Source organism: Acanthopagrus latus, chromosome 1 (assembly GCF_904848185.1).
Source record: "Acanthopagrus latus isolate v.2019 chromosome 1, fAcaLat1.1, whole genome shotgun sequence".
In the NCBI taxonomy this organism is placed as follows: domain Eukaryota; kingdom Metazoa; phylum Chordata; class Actinopteri; order Spariformes; family Sparidae; genus Acanthopagrus; species Acanthopagrus latus.
This window is the reverse complement of record NC_051039.1, coordinates 7,136,541-7,158,489: the sequence shown is the minus strand read 5'-3', so window position 1 is coordinate 7,158,489 and position 21,949 is coordinate 7,136,541. Positions and strand designations below refer to the sequence as shown.

Here is a 21,949-nt window from a genome sequence, read left to right as displayed (position 1 = left end):
AAGTAGACTGTCTCCCATCACACCCGACATACATCCTCCTGCCGAGTTTTAAAAGGCCTTTGTCTCTGCACCACATGTCCATAACTTACAGTAGCTGTGTTCAGCCTCAGAAGCTTTAAACAGTGGTGGCCAGCTAGCTTATGTATGATACTTGAAAAAATGTATTAACTCAATTTAAGCAGCAGATGTTTTAATTTTTTCACATTGACACTTGAGTCATATTTAGCATTAAATGATATATGGAAAGTAGAACTTATGTAATATAATCATATAGAAATTGTATTAGTCACTGAAATACTTTCCGTCAATGTTTTATTGAAAATATTACTATTTGAGTTCGAGTCTGATAAGAAATTAATGAAGAGAGAGATGCAACGTCAGGCATTGAGCTGCAACAAACTAACCCTCCGATGAACCACCTTTTAAATCACTATGTTCCAATGGTACAGGGCTTAATTGCCGATGGCTGACAGTCATTGATCGCCCAAACCTTGTAGAAACTCAGGAGACCATCTTGACATTATATAGGATCCATTTTATCAGGACATAAAAGAAATTGCCATGAATGTTTTTATCATGTAGGTCAGACTTCATCTTCAAGCTGAGCTGAAAAGATAATTTACTTATAGGTCAGCCCTGATAGAATAATTAAAACAACCACACAGTATCATAACATCTTACGCTGTCTAATTAATTTAGAGTAATGAAAAACGCAATTGTGTTCAGTCGACACCAGACGAACCAAAGGATACGAAAGAAGGATAGCACTTATAAAGTATTAACATACAAGCCGTCATCTGAGGTCTTCGTTGTTCCTGAGAGGTTTATCTCTGTTGCGTCTGCTCCGTCCGACTGCCCGGCACACCACCCTTTACCTTCTCCTTCTCTCATCTCTTACTCACCTTCTCCACCGCCTTCCTTTATCTACCTCCCCCTCCACTCAAATAGGCTGCTCTAGTGACACAGAGCACAAGTTAAAACACACTGCCTGTCTCTGTGATGAATGGATCCATGGAGGAGAGAGAGGAGGAGTGGATGGGGAGGTGGAGGAGGAAAAGGTCACAGTGTTCCCTGAATCAAAACCTCCAGTGTTTGACCATGGAGAGTGCCGGTGTTGATCTTTGAGGTGTGTCTTGTCACTGACATCACATGGTTGGCTGGCTGGATGAACATGGTGGGGGTCTCGGTGTTTGTGGGGCTGTGAGGAGGAGGTCACGCCAGGCGGTACATGAGCTAAGGGAGTCACAGACAATTATGAGGTTATTTCCTGTTTCCTGCACAGAAGAGGCAGAGCGCCAACGGTAAAAATCACAGGTAGCCTGAACTAACATCCTGACATCCACTGTTTCTTTCTTTTTTTAAAAATTGTTTTAGCTTTCTTAACGCAAGTGGTCACACGTGCATAAATTCAAACTGAAATGTCTTTATTCCATCTCACTGTTTCCTTTACTGAATTTTTTTTAAACCCTGCTTGTATGTGTGGCTTCAAGGGAAGGCAGAGTCGGTCTGTAAGCTCACTACTTTGGGCTGGACAGAAATATTTAGATATCTAAATATCTCTAACTAACTATTGGATGAGTTTCCTGGAAATGTTGTCCAGACATGCATGATCCTCATAGGATCTCCAGGCATTTCCTCCACGGCTATTATTCGTTCGACAATACTGGTTTTCAAGTGAAATGTCTCAGAAATAATTGGATGGAGTCTCCGTGACAGTTGGTTCAGACAGTCATGTAACCCTAAGGGTGAATTAGGCATTATTCTCAAAATGCCAGTTCAGCCTCAAAGAGCTGCTAGCATGGCTGTATACTCTTACTCGATCAATCATTTTGTTGTTCCAAATTTCAGAAACTGTAGTTTAACTGAAGTTAATGCTGCACACATTTTGTCCATACCAGTCCAGAACAAAATAATATAAAAAGAGGAAATCAGTAGATCAATAGAGAGGCTTAAACAAACAGAAAAGTACCTGTTTTCCTTGATAAATGGTTTAGATGATTGCTCTGCTATCAGAATTGTTTCCCTTTTTGTTGAGCCCTGCTCCCAAACATGAATTGCTGAAATAAGTACGACAAAAACAAAATCAGTCATTTTTAATCCGCATCTGTCTACGGTTCTCCTTTTTTTGTCTCCATCTTTCTCGTCAAATTAATCTTCTTGCTCTCTTTACCTTCACCAAGCTTTTTGATTTTCTTCATACACATGCATCTTCATACAGACAGTCAGATCTACTCTGATGATACAGATACAGCCATCATCTGCATAATCACACACACATAACCACAGCATAGTTTGAGCTACACGTACACACACACGTGAATGCACACAGAGGCCTCCAATTAAAAGTGTTTTCCTCCTGGCTCCCACAATTGCTTTATTTAAGGGATGTGGTTGCATTGTGGAAACCTGCTCAGTGGCTGTCCAATTGTGGTCAAGTGGTGTTTCTCAGTTTTTTTTCCTGCTGTCCTTGCTGCTCACCACATTATCTCCTCTCACTTTTTCCCAAAGCAATTCTTCCCCATTTTGTGTTATTTACGCAAAGAGCAACCAGCAGGTTGGTGACCCAAGTGAATCGATGGAGAAAAATTATTTGGAAATATATTTTCCGAAAAAAAAAACAAACATCTATGTGTACACTGCAGTGAAATCTGGAGATGAAATAGTTTGATTTAGTTTTGACACTGAAGAGACTGCATTCATGCGCACATGACAGCTCACACCGTTGTAATTACGAGGCTGCTACCCATCCAGGAGACCAGGAACAGAGAGCAATTAGAAGAAATATCAGCCATCTGTGAGATACTGACTTGTGGTGTGAGTGTGTGTTCTGGGACCAAGCAATGCAGCCATGGCTGTGGTTTCATCTGTCGCCACATTACTTGCAATATTCCAAACCTTATCACACACCAACATTACACCACATGAGAATAAATTACAAATATATCGGCTGTGCAAACAAAGCCACTAATCTTTGTAATTAGACTTCAGTCCTTTAATGTTGGGAAATTGAAGTTACCAATTATCAAATGGTAGGTTTTAAATAATCGGATTTTAATAATAGCTAAGATTATCTATCAGCAGGTGGGTTTTACAAGATAACATTCCTGCCTTGCAACAATAAATGCGAACCACATGTTGCTTTTTTAAATCGAAATCATTATGGTGACTGATTTTGAACTTTAAAGGTTGTTCTCTGAATCACAAAATGAACTGTGACCTATGATTACCACTGCTGGCGTCAGTACAGGAAGCCGCAGCTGATGGGAGAACTGATGAAGCAGATGTGTGTACTGAAAGAACCGCACCAGCATTTGGCGTCATGCGGTTCTGACTCTGACATCGCATCCTGAACATCCGGGAACATAATCCTCCAGCCTAAAACGAGCACTGGGCATTTCCTTACAGATGCAGCAGCAGAAACCTGTTTCTTTCACTGCACAGACTCACCCAGGCATGAAAAATCCCCAGCCACATTCCGTTTCACATTTAGCAGATTGTGACAAACTGCACAAACACAATAATTCACCACGATGAATTGTGGTGAAATGCAATGTAAAATGACCAAAAGAAGAATCAGCTGCTTGGAATCAGCATTTTCAAGAGCCTCACTCAAATTGCCTACATTTTCCTATACATTTCTGTCTCGTAAAACACACAATCATGCGCTGTTGTTCTGTTTATTTCCAGGGATCATTGTGAAGTCAACAAACACGGTGCTCTTTAATTGCGTTGAACAAGTCCTCTCCATTCCTCGTCTCTTCACGCCGTTCCCTCTTCATGTTTAATTCCTTGTCCTGACCTCTCCAGTCCATCACGCTAGTTGTTTATCTGCTGCTCATCATTAGACATGGTAGGCATGGATTTCACAGTCCATCTACAGTAAATAAAAGGACAGACGATGGACAGGGGGAAGATGCTGGAACAGATAATGGTAAAGGGTGGCAGCTGTGGGACAGGACGGGGATAAATAAAGACAATAGGATAGAGGAATGCAAGCATGAAAGACAGATGACATTAGATGCAGGAGGAAGTGTGAGAAACACACAGCGAGAGGAAGAAGAAGTGGGCATTGTGGAAAGCTAAAGTGTCTACTTTAGCTGGGAGTAGATAATCACTTTTTCATACTTCCTTGGGGATGGATAAATGCAACGAGTGTGGGGAGTGTGTAAACGAGAGCTATTTTTTCATAAAGCTGTGGATGGAATAAGTTTGCGGACCTGAACTGCTAATACAGCTGCGGTGAACTGAGTTGAACCAATCTCAAGCTAAGCTGTATTAGACCAATTTGGCAAGCTACTGTACTCACTGTGAGTCACGGAAAGGCTCTTTTTTTTTAATTAAAAGTCAAATTTAGTGGCCAACATAAACATGGGTGGCTGGAGTCAACCTTCAACCTTTAAATCCCAAGAGCAGGTGTTACTGGTAAAATCAGTAACTCACGACAGCAGAATATTGAGTATTACATTGTTGTATCGACGGATTTCTTTGCAATTCTAGTACAGGTTAATCCAGCCATACCCTCTTTTTATTTTGACTATGATTTGGTAATTTAGTAAAGTGGGATGGAGATGGAAAGTTTAAAACGGGAGCACAGCAAAGAAGCAGGACAGGTGGGTTAACATTTGGAGCCAGTCTGACTTTGCGTCGGCTAACTGCTCAGAAACAGCGAGAGACAGATCTTACTCAGTAGACTTTGCCAGCTGATAAGGAAATACACAGCCGCATTATAAATATCCTACTCAAGAGAATAGTCCCCACTATACTTGACACGACAGATAAATGGCAAGAGAGCAGTTTGTGTGTGTGTTTGTGTGTGTGTGTGTGTGTGTGTGTGTGTGTGTGTGTGTGTGTGTGTGTGTGCGTGTGTGTGAGATAGTCAGTGTGTTGGTGTGCTTGACGGTTTCTGGAGGTTAATATACGCCTGGTGTAACGAGAGGGAAATTGCTTTATGCCGCTAAGCCCTCAGGCTAGAACATCACAGTTATGATGAACAAGAGTTTTACAAAGCCTTCACTTAAGAGGCTGCCACACACACACACACACACACACACACACACACACACACACACACACACACACACACACACACACACACTAAAGTGCATGGATGTTTTCTGATGATACCCACACACATGCACTTGACGCTGGCATACATTATATGTAGAGTCTCACCCTCTATCATTCTGTGTTCAGACAATGAGTATGTCTGCCTTTGGGATGTGTGTGTGTGTGTGTGTGTGTGTGCGTGTGTGTTGTGTACGTGTCATAGTATGAGTGGAGCTGTCACAGAGCAGATTGTCCCATCTCTCATCATGGCATGGTCGTAGGGTCAGGGGGGAGGGAGGGTGGGTGTGGGCGGCTTGATGTCTTTGCTGATATAAAACCCTGTCAACTGGAGACAGGACCTGTCACTGTGTGTGTGCGTGTGTGTGTGTGTGTGTGTTGTGTGTGAGACAGAAAGACTGTGATAAGTGTCTGCGTCTGTCAGGCAGTCAGGACTGTGAGGACCTGATTGAAAGCAGTCTAAAAGGTCAAAGTCAAGAGTCAGATCAAAGAGCCGAGAAGTATCTGTTTGGTGATTGAGGTCTGGCCGTAAAGATGTGCCTCAAAATATACACACACACACACACACACACACACACACACACACACACACACACACACACACACACACACACACACACACACACACAGGTGAATACACACACCCCAACACATTTCAGGGATCAATAGAATCAGGGACAATGCTGTAATTCAGTGTAACAATAATGAATGTTCCAATTAGGCTGGACTCAGCAATACATCCTCACTGTACAGCTTCTGCAACAACAAAAGTGTGCTTGTGTTCGCGGGCCAGTACGTGTTGCTTTGTGTGTGTGTGTGAGTGGTTAAATGTGTTTGCGAGATGTATTTCTACTGTACCATCTGTCTCTGTCTCGCCTGCACTCCAGCATTCACAGTAAGATTGCAGCTTATTACCTGTCTCTGCTGTGCCGTCCCGAGGGGCGGCCACGGGATATTGCTGCTCAGGGAGCTGCTGTGTGTAGGTCAGAACAACGTTGGCCCCTCTTTTGCTGCGGTGGCCATAATAGTGCCACCTACAGCTGCATGGTGATGGCTAAAAATGGTTCTGCTTGGGTATTTTTCAAATTTTACAATAAAGATTAGTCTAATTAAAGTTGAATTTGTTGTTTTTTCTCACTGGAAATGAAAGTCTAAAGAAAGAGAGTGTCCTTCACTGCTCAGCCCACTGAGGCAATGTGACCTGTTGTTTTGGGCAATATGCTGTAAAATGAACTTTACCTGACTTAACTCAAATTGATTTCAAAGAAATGTTAATATATTTGGACTGACTGATCAAACATTTATCATCAATCATCAAAATTGTTCATAATTTTTATCCTATTGTCCGAATTACCCAAATACGCTTGCTGCAGTAGTCATTGTTAATCATGTTATACGGTGTTTGGGCATACACTGATTACTTTACTCGCTCACAGTTGTTTTGCCTTCTGACATTACTTAGTCGGACTATGGATGCTACAGTTAAAACCTCAGTACCACCAGCAGCAGAGTTGCAGGACTCTTTAAACAACTGCACGAAACTTTGTGGAAAAAGTCAACTATCTGTCTTCACAAAGTTACATTTTGTTGTTTCAAAGTGACCAGAGTAAGAAGAGTTGACCAATAAGATGATGTTGGAGGATGAAAAGCAAAAGCGCCCATTCGGCAGTGTTTTTGATGAAAACCCAGTGCTCACTGGGAACCTGATGACGTTAATGAGGGAAAAGGAGTTGGTTCTCTCACTGAGAAGTTCGAACTGTGCAGCCTCATCAAGAACTCCCGATCTGTTGATGCAGTTTTATGATATGAACAATAATGGTAAGTTGTAAACTCATTAAACATTTTCTTTGACGAGCCGACTTCATTAAAAAAACTTGACCCATGTAAGCCTGGTGTACTGGAAAACATAGAGGTTGTCACGAGCTTATTAGTTGGTGGGAGAATGTTGACACTGTGGCAACTGACTGCTGATAAATTCATCTAAAAGTGTGCTGCTTTGGATCTGATGCAGCCGTCTCCCTCTGCCTGTATTCACCGCTCTGTAGTCTCACTCACTGTCCCGCCCACAGCAATATCTGATTGGTTACATGTCACGAGTAATAGCCTGTCAACTCTGAAGGCTACCGTTACACAGAGAGGCATAGAGACCGGAGCTGCTCCAGGGAGCGGCCGGAGTTGTGTGTTGAAGTGAAGGCAGCAGCCGAGGTTGCAATAAACATCACAATCTCATGATCTTTGAAGAACAGCATACCCGGTTTCCCAGTTACACCACTGAAAACGCCTGAAGTCACAGCCTATGGGATTTCACTCAGTGCAGGCGAGTAGCTCTTTGGCCGGTCCCTGAATAATGCACTTTGTTGCAGTAAAGTCTCTGCACAGAAGCTGTCTCAGTGGAGAGCAGCTCTGCTTTCTACACCACAGTCTGCTGCTGCTGAACTGGGACTAATAACTGAGTACAGGGACTTTGAAAGAAGGACTTAAATTTTAATACAATCTTTTTTTATTTCTTTTTATTTTATCTACTTGATTAAACCTCGGAGAGCTTTTTTTTTTGTTGATTTAAAATTTCAGTCAACATTTCTGGAAATGCTGCAGGGAGCTCTCGTGTGAAGATAATGTTGACAACCTCTCTCCTGCAGCTTTAATTGAACATGTACTTGGGGTACTCTGGGTCGTTTTACTTAAACGTACCACGAGGAACTTTTAAGTGTTTATGAAACCCTCTCAATTTAATACTGATGCCACTTTACGTCCTACATAAGCAATCAAGACCCGCAGTGATAAGATTGGCGATTTCTGTTATTTTATTTTTTCTCAATGCCTGTCTTGGAATTGGACTCCAATCTATCTGAGTCAGATAAATTATAACATTAAAGCTGCCGAATGTAAATGAAAGGGTGTCACAGCATCAGGAAAGAAGCTGCTTTGTAGTCTGGTGTCACAGTGTCATTAATGATTTTTATTATTTAGCCACAAACAGACAATTTCATCTCATCTCATCTTTCTTCCACCTGATTCCAAATCGTACCTCTCTTGTCCTCAGGGGCTGCCAGAATCAACGGAAAAAGAGAGTTCCTTGTGGAAGCAGTAATACTAAAATGTAAAATGTAAAAATACGCATTTGAAATTTGACTTCAGGAAAGATTAAACGGTATCAGCATCAAATATTGCTTTGAATACCAAGTCTAAAAAGTGATGAATGGCTGTTCAGTGGGAGTCAGACCCTCCCTGCATTAACAAGCCTTTAATCCAGATCCAGATCAGATATCCAGTTGCAGACCACGTGTCAATATGTATAATTAACTAAAAGTTCAGTAATTGGGCAGTGTATCTGGTACCTGATGAGGTTACTGTGTAAACAACAGTTACATTCACTGTAATGTGCAAGTGTAGAGCTACAAACCTTCCAGCCTCTTCTGGAAACAACTCCGACCTTTGTCTGCCTTTGACAAATCCTCATGCAGCCCTCTGTGTGTGAAAGAATAGTGGGTTGACATTTTGTGAATCTCGCTAAGGAAAAGGAATCGTTTTGGGAGGTGCGGAATTTGTCGGCTTTTTTGTGCAAAATGAAAATGTTGTCCCTGTCACCATAGCTGTGCCTTTAGCACCCACACAGCCTGAGAGTGATTGTGACATTCCTGCTGCATTTACCACCGTCTGCTGAAAAGATCCCAGGAGAGATGAAGGTTTGCTAAAAGTTTTAGCGGTGCAGAGGTGGTGCGACTCTTTCTGCTATGCGACTCTTCTTTTATTTTTTCCAAGATCAGATAAAATAAAGATAAAATTGCATGACGTGGCCATTTATGTCTGTTTTTTTTAACTGATGATGCATGTTAGAACTCTTCTCTGGCACAGTTTTTGAACTCTGAAAGCTGCAGCCATGATCAGCTCAGAAAATGATATATCCTTCTCCTCACATATGAAAGACAGCTCACAGTCCAGGTTATATCAGGATCTGTTCCTTTTCCTTTTACATCAGAAGTCATTTCTCATTCTTTGACACCTGCTCCTGCACTTGTACACCTTCTAGTGAATAAATACGAAGGAGATCAAAAGTGAAACTCCATCACAATCCAAAATGACGATTCCTTATGTAAACCACGGGCGATTAAAATGGCAGTACAAGATTATGAACATTTAACTGTGCAAACACTCTCATGCTCGCAGATTTGGGAAAGTTTGAGATTAGTTCAGGCGATGATTATGTATGAATGGAATAAGAGTTTGTAAGGTGCTCTCACTTTTTAATCGGCGACAGGTTGTCAGAACGCCTTTTCGAGTTGATGCTTTGTGTTCCATGATCCATCACTCCTCCTCAGTCTACCAAAGAGAGCATTTAAAACTATCTCTATGGATTATTTAAAGGCTGTAATGAAGTTGCATTTACACACGTTCGTTAGCACAGCTGCGACAACTTGCAGTGCTGCATGAGTTATTTCATTGTGCCGTGAGCAGCTGTGATGACAACCTCTAAAAACAAGTTAAAAACAGTGAGACGATGCGTGTTTATTATGTTTTAAATCAGTAGATTGTCACATTTAACCAGCACACAATATGAATTGCTGATGAGGGAATATACCTCCATACATTTCCAAAGTTTACATGTCCCTGGTTAAGAGTTTATCGGATAAGATTAGTTGTTGTATTTAAAAAACTGTAGACATTCGATCGCTGCACGAGTAGTGATGCTTTTCTTTTTTTTCAGCTGATACAATACATCCAACTACTCACAGCTGTTACTAATAACAACCTATATATATATATATATATATATATATATATATATATATATATATATATATGGTTGTTATTAGTAACAACTGTGATTTTCTTTTTGTATTTTAAAAAAGAAGTTCATAACCTTTATTGTGGGTACACCTGAGGGTAAAATGTAATGAGCAAAGATGGATAATTAAATGATTCATATCTGTAATGAGATTTGTTAAGTGAAAACTTGTAGACTTTATCCCTCCCCTCTGAACCCTTGCTGAACATTAATTGCAAATTGCAGTTGTGTTGTCTTCCTCTAAATCTGTATAAAATGTCCACGACAGCGACATCCTTCTTTTGTCCATACTGCGTGGCCCTTTGGGACTCATACTGTGTTCACCGCCGTCACGTCGAGACTGCCAGGGCACGAGACTGCAAGGCTAATGTGAGCCTCTGATATACGGCCTTAGACTACAGCAGTAAAATGTATTTTGATTATCCTCACAACCTGCACAGCTCCATATTTCTATATCATGATGTTGAACAATATTTTTTTGGACCCACATGTTTTAAGTAACATTTCAATGTAGTAACTGTCTTACACCTTCAAAATAAGTTACTTTTGTTTTGTCAGTCATTTGGAAAAGTGGCAGCATCACATTCGACTCGCAGTGAATTGTGGGTAATTGAATCAGTGAGGTCCGGCCTGTCATCCTTAAAAGACTCTTGAAGCCTGCAAAAGTCTGCTGGAGGCCGGTTGTGGACAGGATAAGTTGTGGGTTTGGATTCCCTCAGCGTAGAATGAAAACAATTTGGCTTCATAGTATCGACTCTATTATTGGCTGTAATTTCATTATAGCTGATAAATAGCAGATCATAAAAATGTCCCATTATCTGCCCGATATATATCTTGTATCCCTTTAGTGAGGCGTTATTTTATTATTTGCTCTGATAACAAGTGTTTAACACACCAGGACAGTCTTTCTTTCCATTATGTCTGTGAACTGGTTGGTGAACTTAAGTGGTTTCCCTTTTGTCTGAACTCTCTTCAGAAGCTGGACTTAAAGCCCTCCCAGGAAGTTTAAATTAGTTACCCACTTGACTCATATTAATGAACGGACTGTGTGTTTTCCTTGCCATCTACCATGTTCATATTTTTGCTCCAGGTACATTACAGAGCAGTTTTAATATGCAAGAAAACCTCCTGAGCCCATGGTGACTCTCCACAGTGAGGAAACTGCTGCAGAGCCCCAGCCGGGGAGAGAGACTGCGGAGTATGGCGGACTAGCTGCCAGGTCCCCTGCTGATTAGCTTGATTAATTAGACCTAGACTTTATCAAAGTGATATTTAGAGTTTGTATGCAAACATCCCCCCCCCAACACACACACACACACACACACGTAACGATAGCAGTCGCTGCAGTATTTGTGCTGTCATTGTGCCTGTTTGCTTTGTTTTCTCCCTTGACTAAACATCCACTGTTTATCCATTCTCACTCCCGTAACCCTTATGATACTGATCTACTTACAGCCCCTTTTGAAAAACGTCTTGATTTGTCGGCGTCATCGTTGAACAAAATGAGTGTCGCTCAACTCGAAGTGTGTTGTTGTTTTTCTTTAAAGAAGTGAGTTTTTGGCTGTCATAACGGGCCTGTGGAGAGACTTTTCTTCATAAACACTCACTGATTCCTCGACTCAGATCACAGGAGAAACCCCTCCTTTTGCCAACTATGCATGGCTTGTCAGCTTGTGCCAGAGGCGGAGGTGTCACTATGCCAAAGACCAAAACACTGGGACAAAAACCTCACTGCACACTGTTCACCGCGCTTGCAATCAAGGAGGAAATTTTTATGGCGACGTTTTTTTCGGTACGAAGACTTTCATCAGGGCGAACTTACAAGAAATAGTAGAGGCCATCTTAAAAAGGGTGGTAGACCCATGTGGACACTCACTCAGAATACTATCAGCTACACCTGGACCAACTAAGTCACATTGCTGAATGAGATCACACTGAATCCGACAGTACAGTTGCTGTATGTAGGCTGACGTCATGGCACTGTGGGCCCACAAAAGAACATGAAAACATTTTTTTAAACATCATCTACGGGCAAAAAAACATGTATGTTAACATGTTAACAATAGAAATAGCATAACAATATACAATATTCTGATATAGATTAGTTGAATGTGTATTCTAGAGCTTGACCTGGAGTGTAAAAAGGACAGAGGATTAAGAAGAAGTACATGTTAAAATGTAGGCTGTGAAGAAGCTGATCAAGACAAAATGTAACACGAGACGACTGCATGATGGAGAATTAGTTGTTGGGAGAAATTTAAACAAACAAACAAAAAAGACCAAAATATCAAATGTGCTGGACATTTCATACTCCTGTCATAAAGTCTGTAAAATACTGTGGAGGTTTAGATTTTGAAAAACAACTATCAGTCGTTTAACAAGCAACTTACAAGAAAGCAGCTTCAAAACACAGACAACTCACTGAATTAATTAACACAATTAATCACAACATCTCTGAAAAAAAGAACCGAGTTGGTCTGCTTTCACAGAGCACACTGAACAGATCATCCCTCATTTTTTGGAATGGATGATATCAATCATTACTTTGGCTTTTACCACACTTGTGAACTGTAGTTAGTTTCAAATCAATGTGTTCTGATTCAACTTTTTCCTCTTCTGCATTAAAACAAACAGCCGTCAATGCTCGTCCCAAGATATGGTTGATAAATTGACATTCGCCCACTCTAAGCATTTATAACCAAGTATGAATATTTAACTTTTCTGAATAAGCCCTCCGACAACAAGAACTGATGATTGTGCTACACTCATACAATGGTGGAACACGGTTTCTTTGTCAGAACAGAAAGGACATTTCTCACTCGTAACTTGATTATTATACCATGTGTGACCCTGCTCTGTAAGTCAGATAACTTCATTGTTAATGGTGGCTTGTGTAAACCCCTCCAGGCAGGTTTGACATCAAGTGCATATAACCTTGCCTATCATAAGGTCTCCTATAGAATACTGTGAGCCAGAGAGGTTAATAGAGAAGACGACAGGTGAAGGTGAACGTAGGCTAGATTATATCAGACACTTTCCACGTTTGGCTCAGATATCTCCGGCTCCTCGTTATTATGGCCACACTCGCTTAGGCTCCTCCAAGACATCCATGCCAGAACATTGTTATATTGTTAAACGAAGAACACATGCGGCGAGCTTGTGTGCCTGTGAGAGGGAGAGGAAAATACTGTTGTATGTGTTCGTTTATCAAGTTTGTTTATCATGCGTGCAGATAAGCCCTTCAGACAGACTGGCAGATGGGCTGCGTGTGAAATTACTTTTTCTTTCGTTTTCCAATAACTTCATATAATATCTTCCATTCCTCTTCTCCTCTTTCCTTTGCTCACACACATTGCTTTTCTTTCATTCACTCACACACACACACACACATACACACACACACACACACACACACACACACACACACACACACACACACACACACACACACACACACACACACACTCAATTACTCCCTCTCCCAGACACATATCGCTTTACTCTCTCACCCTTTATGTTCGATCAATCTCCCCGCTGTCTCCCGCGACCGGCAGCCAATAGTGAAGCTGATGGTGTGAAGGCCATTTTCTGTGAATCAGAGCGTTGTTGTATCTTTCCTATTAGCTATTCATGAGCTTTCGTGGCTCAGGTTTGTATACCTGGATTGGCAGAGGGGGTGCATTCAGCAGATGCAGTGGCTGATTGAATGCGGATTAACGAGAGTGTCACGTTTAATACAGACATGTGATGTCACCGGCAGGCAGAGAGGGAGATAGAATACTTGTTTATCTCATCAACACGCTAAAGGAGAAGAAGGTCTCGACCCGCAACAATTTGTTTTGTTCGGCTGAAACAGAAGATAGATTGGCCGTGTCTGTAGATGTGCGCAGCGTTTAACATTTTCTGGCAAGACTTGTGTGCACCTGTTGATGTTTGAACACCTGTGCTGCTCTGCATGTACAGTATTTCTCCACACTCACCCTTTGGTGTCATAATCATAAAGTCAGATATGAATAATAAAATGAAAGAAATCAAGAGAGATGGAGGGAATGGAATGAAGGAGCGAATGGATAAAAGTGCTGACTGCGTCGGACGGGGAGGGGGGTTGATGGAACGCTTCATCATCGGCCGCGATGCTAAATGACAGCAGGAGAGAGAGGGAACGAGACAGAGGGGAGGCACGGGGTGAAGTGGAGATGATGGGCCGCACGCTTAGGTGCAAAGAAAAGAGGGAGGATTGGAGCTCAGAGAGGAGGAGGAGGAGGAGGAGGAGGAATCGAAGGGAAGTTAGAGTGCATTCAGTGAAGTGAGAAGGAAAGAGAGTGAGTGAGGTGAGAGGTGGTGTATGTACTCTCCTGTACTGTTCTATCTGAGTTCAACTAAGGTGGACTACAAAGGACACGGAAAAGCAATGACTGCCACTCTGTCTCTATATGTCTTCCTCTGTAGTACTGTAGCTTATATCAATGCATATTTAAGGTCTTCATGGTTGTATTTCTTCTGCAAGACCTGCGTTTGATGTTTCCTTCTTGCACACATACATGAATAAATGTGTACACCCAGTCACAAATACACACACTCCCAGAGAGTCAGGGAGATGGAACTCTGAACTTTGGGTGCTTGACTAGCTTGGATATTTTCAGACATTTAAACCCCATCCCCATCCGGGGATATTTGTATATAATGTATCTAAGTTCCCTTGTTCAGGGTTTCTGTGGGATCTTAAAATGTCTTAAAAAGTCAAAAAATTGACAGTCAAAATTTAAGGCCTTAAAAAGTCTTAAATGCCTCCATATATATATAGGTCTTGAATTACATTTAGTTAGGTCTTAAACATGTACGTTCATTTACCTCTTCACGCTATCACACACTTTCGTACGCCTTTGTCACCAGTTCCTGGTCCAAGTTCATCCAGCTCTGCTCGACCTGAACTCTGCGCTGCCTCTGCCGTCTTCAGTCAAGCGACATTCAATCCATCTTTGGCTCAACTCTGACGTTGAAAGCGGAGGTGCTTTGGATTTTGAACACCGTTGCTAAACATTTTGGCAACAGATTTGGATGCAAAAAGCTGGTTAAGTTTGAAAAGAAATTCTGGGACTGCACCTTTCCTTACTTTTGAAAATAAAGAGTTGCAAATAAACAATAAAAGAAATCATTCTGTGACCACGTTTGGCCTGTCTTATTTTAGCCCAGTGATTCACTGACTCATGTACACAGGTTCACAGTGTGTTTCTGTAGCCACCATGACATGAACTCAGGTTATGCAGAGTTTGAGTGAGTTGTCCTGTCTCTTTGCATTATGTGCTGAAGACTGTTTTCTTGTCCGTCTGTGCATGAACACTTTTGAATTTTTGTTGTTGTCGTTGTTTTTCTCTTGAGTCGGGGCCAAGAAACCATTCAGTTACCCCTGAGAGGTCCTTATTCCCTGCTGGAATGTACCTGCGCAGCTTTGTGTGCGGCTCCCTCTGAGTGTAAAGAGGGAAGGGTGGTGCGATTTACTCCTGGTGTCTGGTAGGAAACTGCAGGTAGCTCGAAGCGTGTGGTATTCCTGCTGTTGAAAGAACTTCAGTGATGAACACTAAGAGAAAGTAATGACAGACCCGCCCACCACCATGCTTGTTAAACTGGGACAACTACTGCCATTAATGCCTTTTTGGTGAAAATGAGAAAAGTATACCTGCAAACAAGCACAGCTCAAGTTTGTCTCAAAGAGCATTTGTGACAGCAGGATAATTAAAGATATTTTGAACAACCATCTCTTTAAACCGCCCTCTTAAATTCTCACCCTGAAGACATCTAAAAATACCCGCTCCATCAGCTCACTGACATGCCGAGGAATCCAATAGCGAAACAATAAATTATTCTGCAAACAATGAGCACGTACGCCTCAAACACTTCTTGCCTGGGCTTTCTTAGTCAAATTCAGCCGACTCGTTTGCTATTACTGGAAACATCTGTGCAGGAATAGGTATGTGTCTGACCTTCTATGTACATCTATATTTTGCATGTGTGTAGAAATGTGGAAGTTAGCAAACAGCGAGAAAAGAATGTCATACTGTATTCTTGGCAAGGACATTTGTCAGTGTTATTGAATTAATTTGAGTCTGTAAGAGGAACGCTTTACCGAGACGAGAGTCTGCCCTTCAAACGCTGTGTCACCGAGCTGCCCTTGTCTGACGAGGGGAGGGAGGGAGGGAGGGAGGGAAGTTGGAAGAATGAGGGGAACAAGGAAGACATGGTGTGTGATGCTGTTGGTGGCAGATGTTGTCACTGTGGAAAGGGAGGAAGTAGAGGAAGTAAACATCATCTTTTGCTGCATCCACAGAGCATATGGACTCATGCACAGTCAAGCGTAAGCACGACACACACACAAACACACAGCCACACACGTACACATCCCAAAATGCCTCCCACATATGCGACGACAACAGCAAATTAGTTAAAATGTGTGAGGAAAAGGGCAGAGGGACAAAGACACTGAATGAGTTAGCAAGTGAAGTGGGTCGGAGAAGTGAAACTTGAAGCTATTAAGTTTTTTTCGCCCACACAGGTAACAGGTAAATGGCACTGCCAGAGGACATAACATGCACTCCTTTTGAATAGAGAGCAATGCTTCAATCCAGCCCCAGAATCAATGCTACAGTACTGAGATGAAAAGAGTATAGAGGTGAACACGGGGCGAGGATGATGGAGACTGATGAAGGCCGATTTGATAAAAGACAGGGGAGGCAGATGAAACAGTGAAGATAGTGGGACACAGTTCAGAGTGTATGGCGAGGATGACCGCTGGAGACGTGCTCCCGGTTCTTGCCTGAGTTTTTTTTCTGGGCTCCAGTACAGACGAGCAGAGCATGAATTACTCATCCCCAGTACCGACGTCAGTGTTTCCCCGAGGGTTCTCATTCCACAGTCTTCAGATATGTTTCCTCCGTTGGGTGACGTCAGATAGTCAGAACCTTAACGCCTTCTCAGGTGTGAAAATTGGCTTTGTTGTTTCACTCTCTGTGCCGGAGTGCTGGAGAAAAGTTCTAAATTAGACACGAGTCATGTTGAATGACGTTCATCCTGCTACACTTTTATAAGGGCTTTCGTTCTTTTACGTTCAAACTTCTGCAGTTTAATTTACACCATCATGGCAACTGAGAACTGTTGGGGTCACATATTACTAGAGCTGCAACGATTAGAGGATTAAACGATTAGTCACTGGAAAGAAAATTGGTTGTACTGTAACTATTTCAATAATCCCTTCAGTCATTTTTCAAGTGATAATGTCAAACATTTGCTGGTTCCGGCTTCTTTAATGGAAGGGCTTGTTGCTTCTCTTTGTCATTTATGATAATAAACAAAGTGTCTTTGGGTTTGGCAGTTTGCATTTTTTTCACATTTTTGAATTGACAGTTTATAGACTTAATGATCTGTCAATTAGTGGATAAATAAATGGTAGAAAGAAAAGAAATGAAGCCCCACATGTGATTGATTAACGTCTGGTCATGTGAGAGCCATCACAGTCACATGAATTTAAAAAAAGGAGAAAGTGTGTAACCATCTGGTATCAGGATGCTTTGCAAGTAGCCGATAGGCTTAAATATTTAGACTACCTGTTCAAAATGCCCCAAGGGTGAGAGGCTTTGTGAATATGATGAGTCTTCCCCTGGTGACTTGAACTGAACCACTCACATATGACCTCAGTGACTCTCATGTGACATCCTGGTGTGAATGACCTGAAGAGGTTTAGATGAGGCGTGCATTCTAAGTTCCTCAGTTCTACATAAGTCTAATTCGTATTTTAATTATGACCTTAAACGGAGCAGGGTTATTAAGTGGAGAAAGCTATACTCATCTTTTCTACCTCTTAGTCTGCCTTTGCTATTATTTTTAGATCTTTTTAGCCTTTTATGAGCAGATGGCTGGACGCAGACTGAGCCTCAGGATCTCTGAACAAATGTTGGAATAAGAAAAAAGTTCAAAGTATGTAGAGTAAAACAGAATAGCACAACTAGCACCAAAGAGCTCAAGCATTCACATGCAGGCAACCTCCATGGCAAATTGTATGTCAGATTGAAAACTGACATAAGGAGATAAAGCAATGAAAATGGAACACTGCTTAGTTCAAGTATCCACAACAACCAGTTCATGAGTTATGAAAGGGGACATGACAAAATGTTGTGTTTGTCTTCCCACAAAGTTTGTTCATTATACAGGAATCTGTTTGGAAGTTATGTGGCTTTTTGTCAAAGGACACTCCCACTGCCACACCCCCTTTTAGCCAGTTGGCATCAACAGTGAATCAGCTGTCTTTTGGTTCATCTTTTTCAGAAAATCTTGTGCAAGACTGTGAATCCATTTAGAAAAAATGATGCACCTTTTTGTGACAGTACATTCCTTTTTACAAACCCCCTTTTAGCCAACTGGCATGAACCGTGTGGCCAGGAAATACTCATACCTCTAACACACAAACATTCCATACCAAATTTTAGCCTCCTCTGGTTAAAGATATGGCCGTGGAAGGGAAGTGAAGTCTTTGTGGACCGGTCGTGACTGACTGTTTGCTGGAAAGAAAAAGAAAAAGACCATGCTGCTGTTTAGGATGCCTACCCTTCTGCTTCCTGTGTGTTTCCCCTCCCTCACCTCTTACTTCTCACCTGCACTTCTTTGCTCAGATGACCTTCCCCCTCTCCCACATCCTCCTCCTGCTCCCTCTCCTCTTTACCTCTGTCTGGTCTGCTGGGTTGTTTCGGCGATATCCCGGATGCCACGGTTTTGATCTCCACCTTCAATAATGAATGAAAGGATACGATTCGTCAATCACTTCAAAACCACGTAGCCCACAACGCCCAAGGTCAGGACAGTGGCAGCTGTCAGAGGGGATGATGGCTAGCACAGACAGGTGTGTAAAGGGTTCCCGGGCTAATGCACCACACGTACGCACTAAAGAAAGCGCCTGCCCTTTGCTAAAGGACGGGCAGACAAAAATTTAGCAAAACAGAGAGAGGGAAAGAAAAGGATCTCCCTTTAGATCTGAGATCCTCCTCTGAAGACTGGGAGATGAGAAGATATATCTATAAAACAAAAGGTAAAATAGAATCACTGGCCAGCAGAAGCTGTGATAGCATAAGAAGAGAGAAATTGACAGAAAGGTTAAAGCTGTGGTTGGTAAAGTATTTTTGAAAGCATTCTTTGTTCAATTCATAGAAAAGCGTCTGACGTAACACATCAGTCAGTCAATCAAAGGCCATGAAACCTGATATCCCTGGCTGTCATAGGCCTGTTAAAACCCCATCCAGTCATTTAATTTGGGCTGAGTTAAATTACATATTTCTACATTTTATATCTATATTGTTAAAGCAATTAGACAGCTAGTTTCTCAAAAATGGTGGACAAAGTGTTGCTAACACTGAGATTGGACAAAGCCCACATGGCATGTTTTACTTGGGCAGTCAGTACAGGTATATTAACAGATGCCCAAGTGTACATTTTATACATCTGTTTTTATTTATTTTTTTTATCCATCTAAGAGAACATCATCATCTGTGATCGATTAACTAGTGGACAATCTGATTGTCCTGGCCTTTGCAGACGGCAAGATGCTTTTCCTTTTACCTGCACATCCCTTCCCTCCTGAACCGTATATGATGTGACATTTCCTATTTAATGTAGGCCTACGTATGCACCTGGAAGTTGCAATTTCCTTCAGTGCACATTGGTTTTGATCAGTTATATAATCAACAAGCTGCCTCCACATGCTGCTCACATACTCTTATGACAACAGAGTCGCAGGTGAAAAAAGTCAGATAACAGTCATTTTGTGGGAAACACTGAAATTGATCACAGATGGCATCATTCTCTCTGGCAGGAAAGCTAGAAAAGCTAAAAGGGTTGCCAGTAAACTTTGGTAGCTGTTTATATACCTTTGTGGCCCGCTCAAGTAAAGTCTATGTGTGGGAAACACTGACATGGTTGGACACAATCAGCCGGAGAACAAGTGAGCGATAGACTTTCTTTCAGCAGCTGTCCCAGTCAGCTCAAAGCACACACTCACTCTAAAGAGCAGTTACTGTTGGACTGGGTAGCCTTTTAATACTGAAAAGTGCTTATGATACATATATTGCTCTGTGTTATTTAGTGGAGTTGATTATACTTGTATTTATTAGACACAAAAAAAAATGTGGAACATGGCGGAGAAGCCATTCAGACACATCTCCCAGCTGACCAGTGAGAGCTACGAGGCAGTCGGTGTAGTCAGGCAGTGCACGTTCTTGTGTTTTGGGGCAGCGGCTCTGGAGAGAAGACTGAAGGGAGGCATTAGGATTTATTCCGTTGAATACTTTCAAAATCCAGCTCTGGCTGGTTTCTCCAACCTACCCAAGTCTTAAGTAATAGTAGTTTATCCTCTCTGAAGTCCACAGTCTCACAGGAGGACCACACATTACGTCCTCATTCTTGTGTATTGTAAATATGTGTGATGAGGGAAAACAGAGCCTGGAGTCATGTTGTCAGATTATCACATGTCTGAATGCAGTCGTGTTTGTGAAGACTCTCAGTATTAGTGCAGATCTGGGTCGAGTGTGTGTGTGAGTGTGTGAGTGTGTGTGTGTGTGTGTGTGTGAGTGTTTGTTTGTGTGTATGTGTGTGTGTGAGTGTAAGGCCCAGTGGCTGTGATTTGTAGGTGGTGTAGTGATCGTGTCCGACAGGTTCACGACCAAGCTGGGAGAGCCTCCTCCCATCGTTACATGGCGGTACGAGTTGCACGCACACTTCCCCACACTCTCATCCTCTGTTGTCCTTTTTTTCGGAATCTGTCCACGGACTCAACACTGACTGAGTGACGAATAAAGTTTGTTTTCTACCTGCAGAAGATTTTAGTTTTAATGAGGAGATGTAAAATACTCAAGAAGGGGGGGGGGGGGCTGTCTGGGGGATGAAAAGAAGAGAGGGTAAAACAGATGAATAATTATTGTCTGAGTGTGTTTGTTTGTGTCATTCAAAAGTATCGAGGTGTTTTCACAGTCCCTTGTGTACACAACTTTCTTCAGAGAGAGAGGATGCTGCCGTCGCAGCGGGAGGTATTCATTTCACTCCCTCCCTACTCTCCCATTCACCTCCTCTCTCCTCCTGTCCACCTGTCTTCTCATCAGGAGATAGGAGCTGACAGTTGTTTGTGTGTTTTTCAATGTGTGTGTGTTTCCAAGCAGATGTGCCCTGCAGTGTGGCCCACCTCTTAAATGTCACTGATCACAGTCTCTTCCACCTGATTACCCCAAAACCCCCCCCTCGGGATCGGATCTCCCTCCACCACCACCCACATCACCCCTCCATCTCCCACTCCTCCGCTGCAACACTTCTGCCCCATTTATTATCCCCTTTACCTCCCCCATCCCGACCTGCACTCCCGTGACCCTGTGCATCCACAGCATAACTCCCTCAGACATGCAAGGTTGGGCGTACACACATTCTCATACTCGCCATGATGTAATGTTCTGTTTTGCAGGTTGTTGAACACAACAAAGTCTTGTTCACTTTAATTACAAATTGATAACTGACACTCTAACTGAATGTCCATTACAAACAAATACATACACACACAGCTCACTGACATTAAACCCAGCAGAAAGCAATACATTGACCTTTCAAATGGCTGCTCTTTCCCAGGTTTGGTTAACATCTTGTTTATGCTAATCTTCAAGTAGACGTCCACACTGGCCAAATTGGCAAATGGCCAAAGTCAATATAATTAAATCTTACTTGGGCACATTTGTTTCCTTTCACCTACAACTGTACCTGCGTGGAGTGTGGCAGAATTAAAAAAACAAGCTGAGATTTGAGCTCCGTCTGTTTTTCCGAACGTGTTTCTCCTTGACAACGTTTGTAGTAGAGGTTGTTTAAGAATATCTCTCGGTACATTACACCATTGCTGTCTTTGACACAAAGAAGCAAACACACTCGCGAGCAAAGTGAAGCGCGTTGACTTTGAACTATTCAAGCTTCATTTTCTATGTACTCGTGTGCGTTTGAGTGTGTCTGTGCATGTGTGACGGTGTAGGCACATGTCTCCAGCTCTGACATCTGCCAATCAGAACGTCAGGATCAGTCAGTCACCTG

General features: G+C 42.2%; 1 protein-coding gene and 1 long non-coding RNA gene across 8 annotated transcripts in view; both read left to right on the top strand.

The window, feature by feature from the left end:
* The window catches only part of LOC119027268, a 50,225-nt gene extending 35,212 nt beyond the window's left edge, over positions 1-15,013 (top strand). Inside the window, exon 2 of the long non-coding RNA XR_005077331.1 lies at positions 14,744-15,013. This is a non-coding gene — a long non-coding RNA (uncharacterized LOC119027268). The remainder of the gene's footprint in view (positions 1-14,743) is intronic.
* The window catches only part of LOC119027094 (protein sidekick-1-like), a 249,784-nt gene that overhangs the window by 59,217 nt on the left and 168,618 nt on the right, over positions 1-21,949 (top strand). The window lies entirely within an intron of this gene.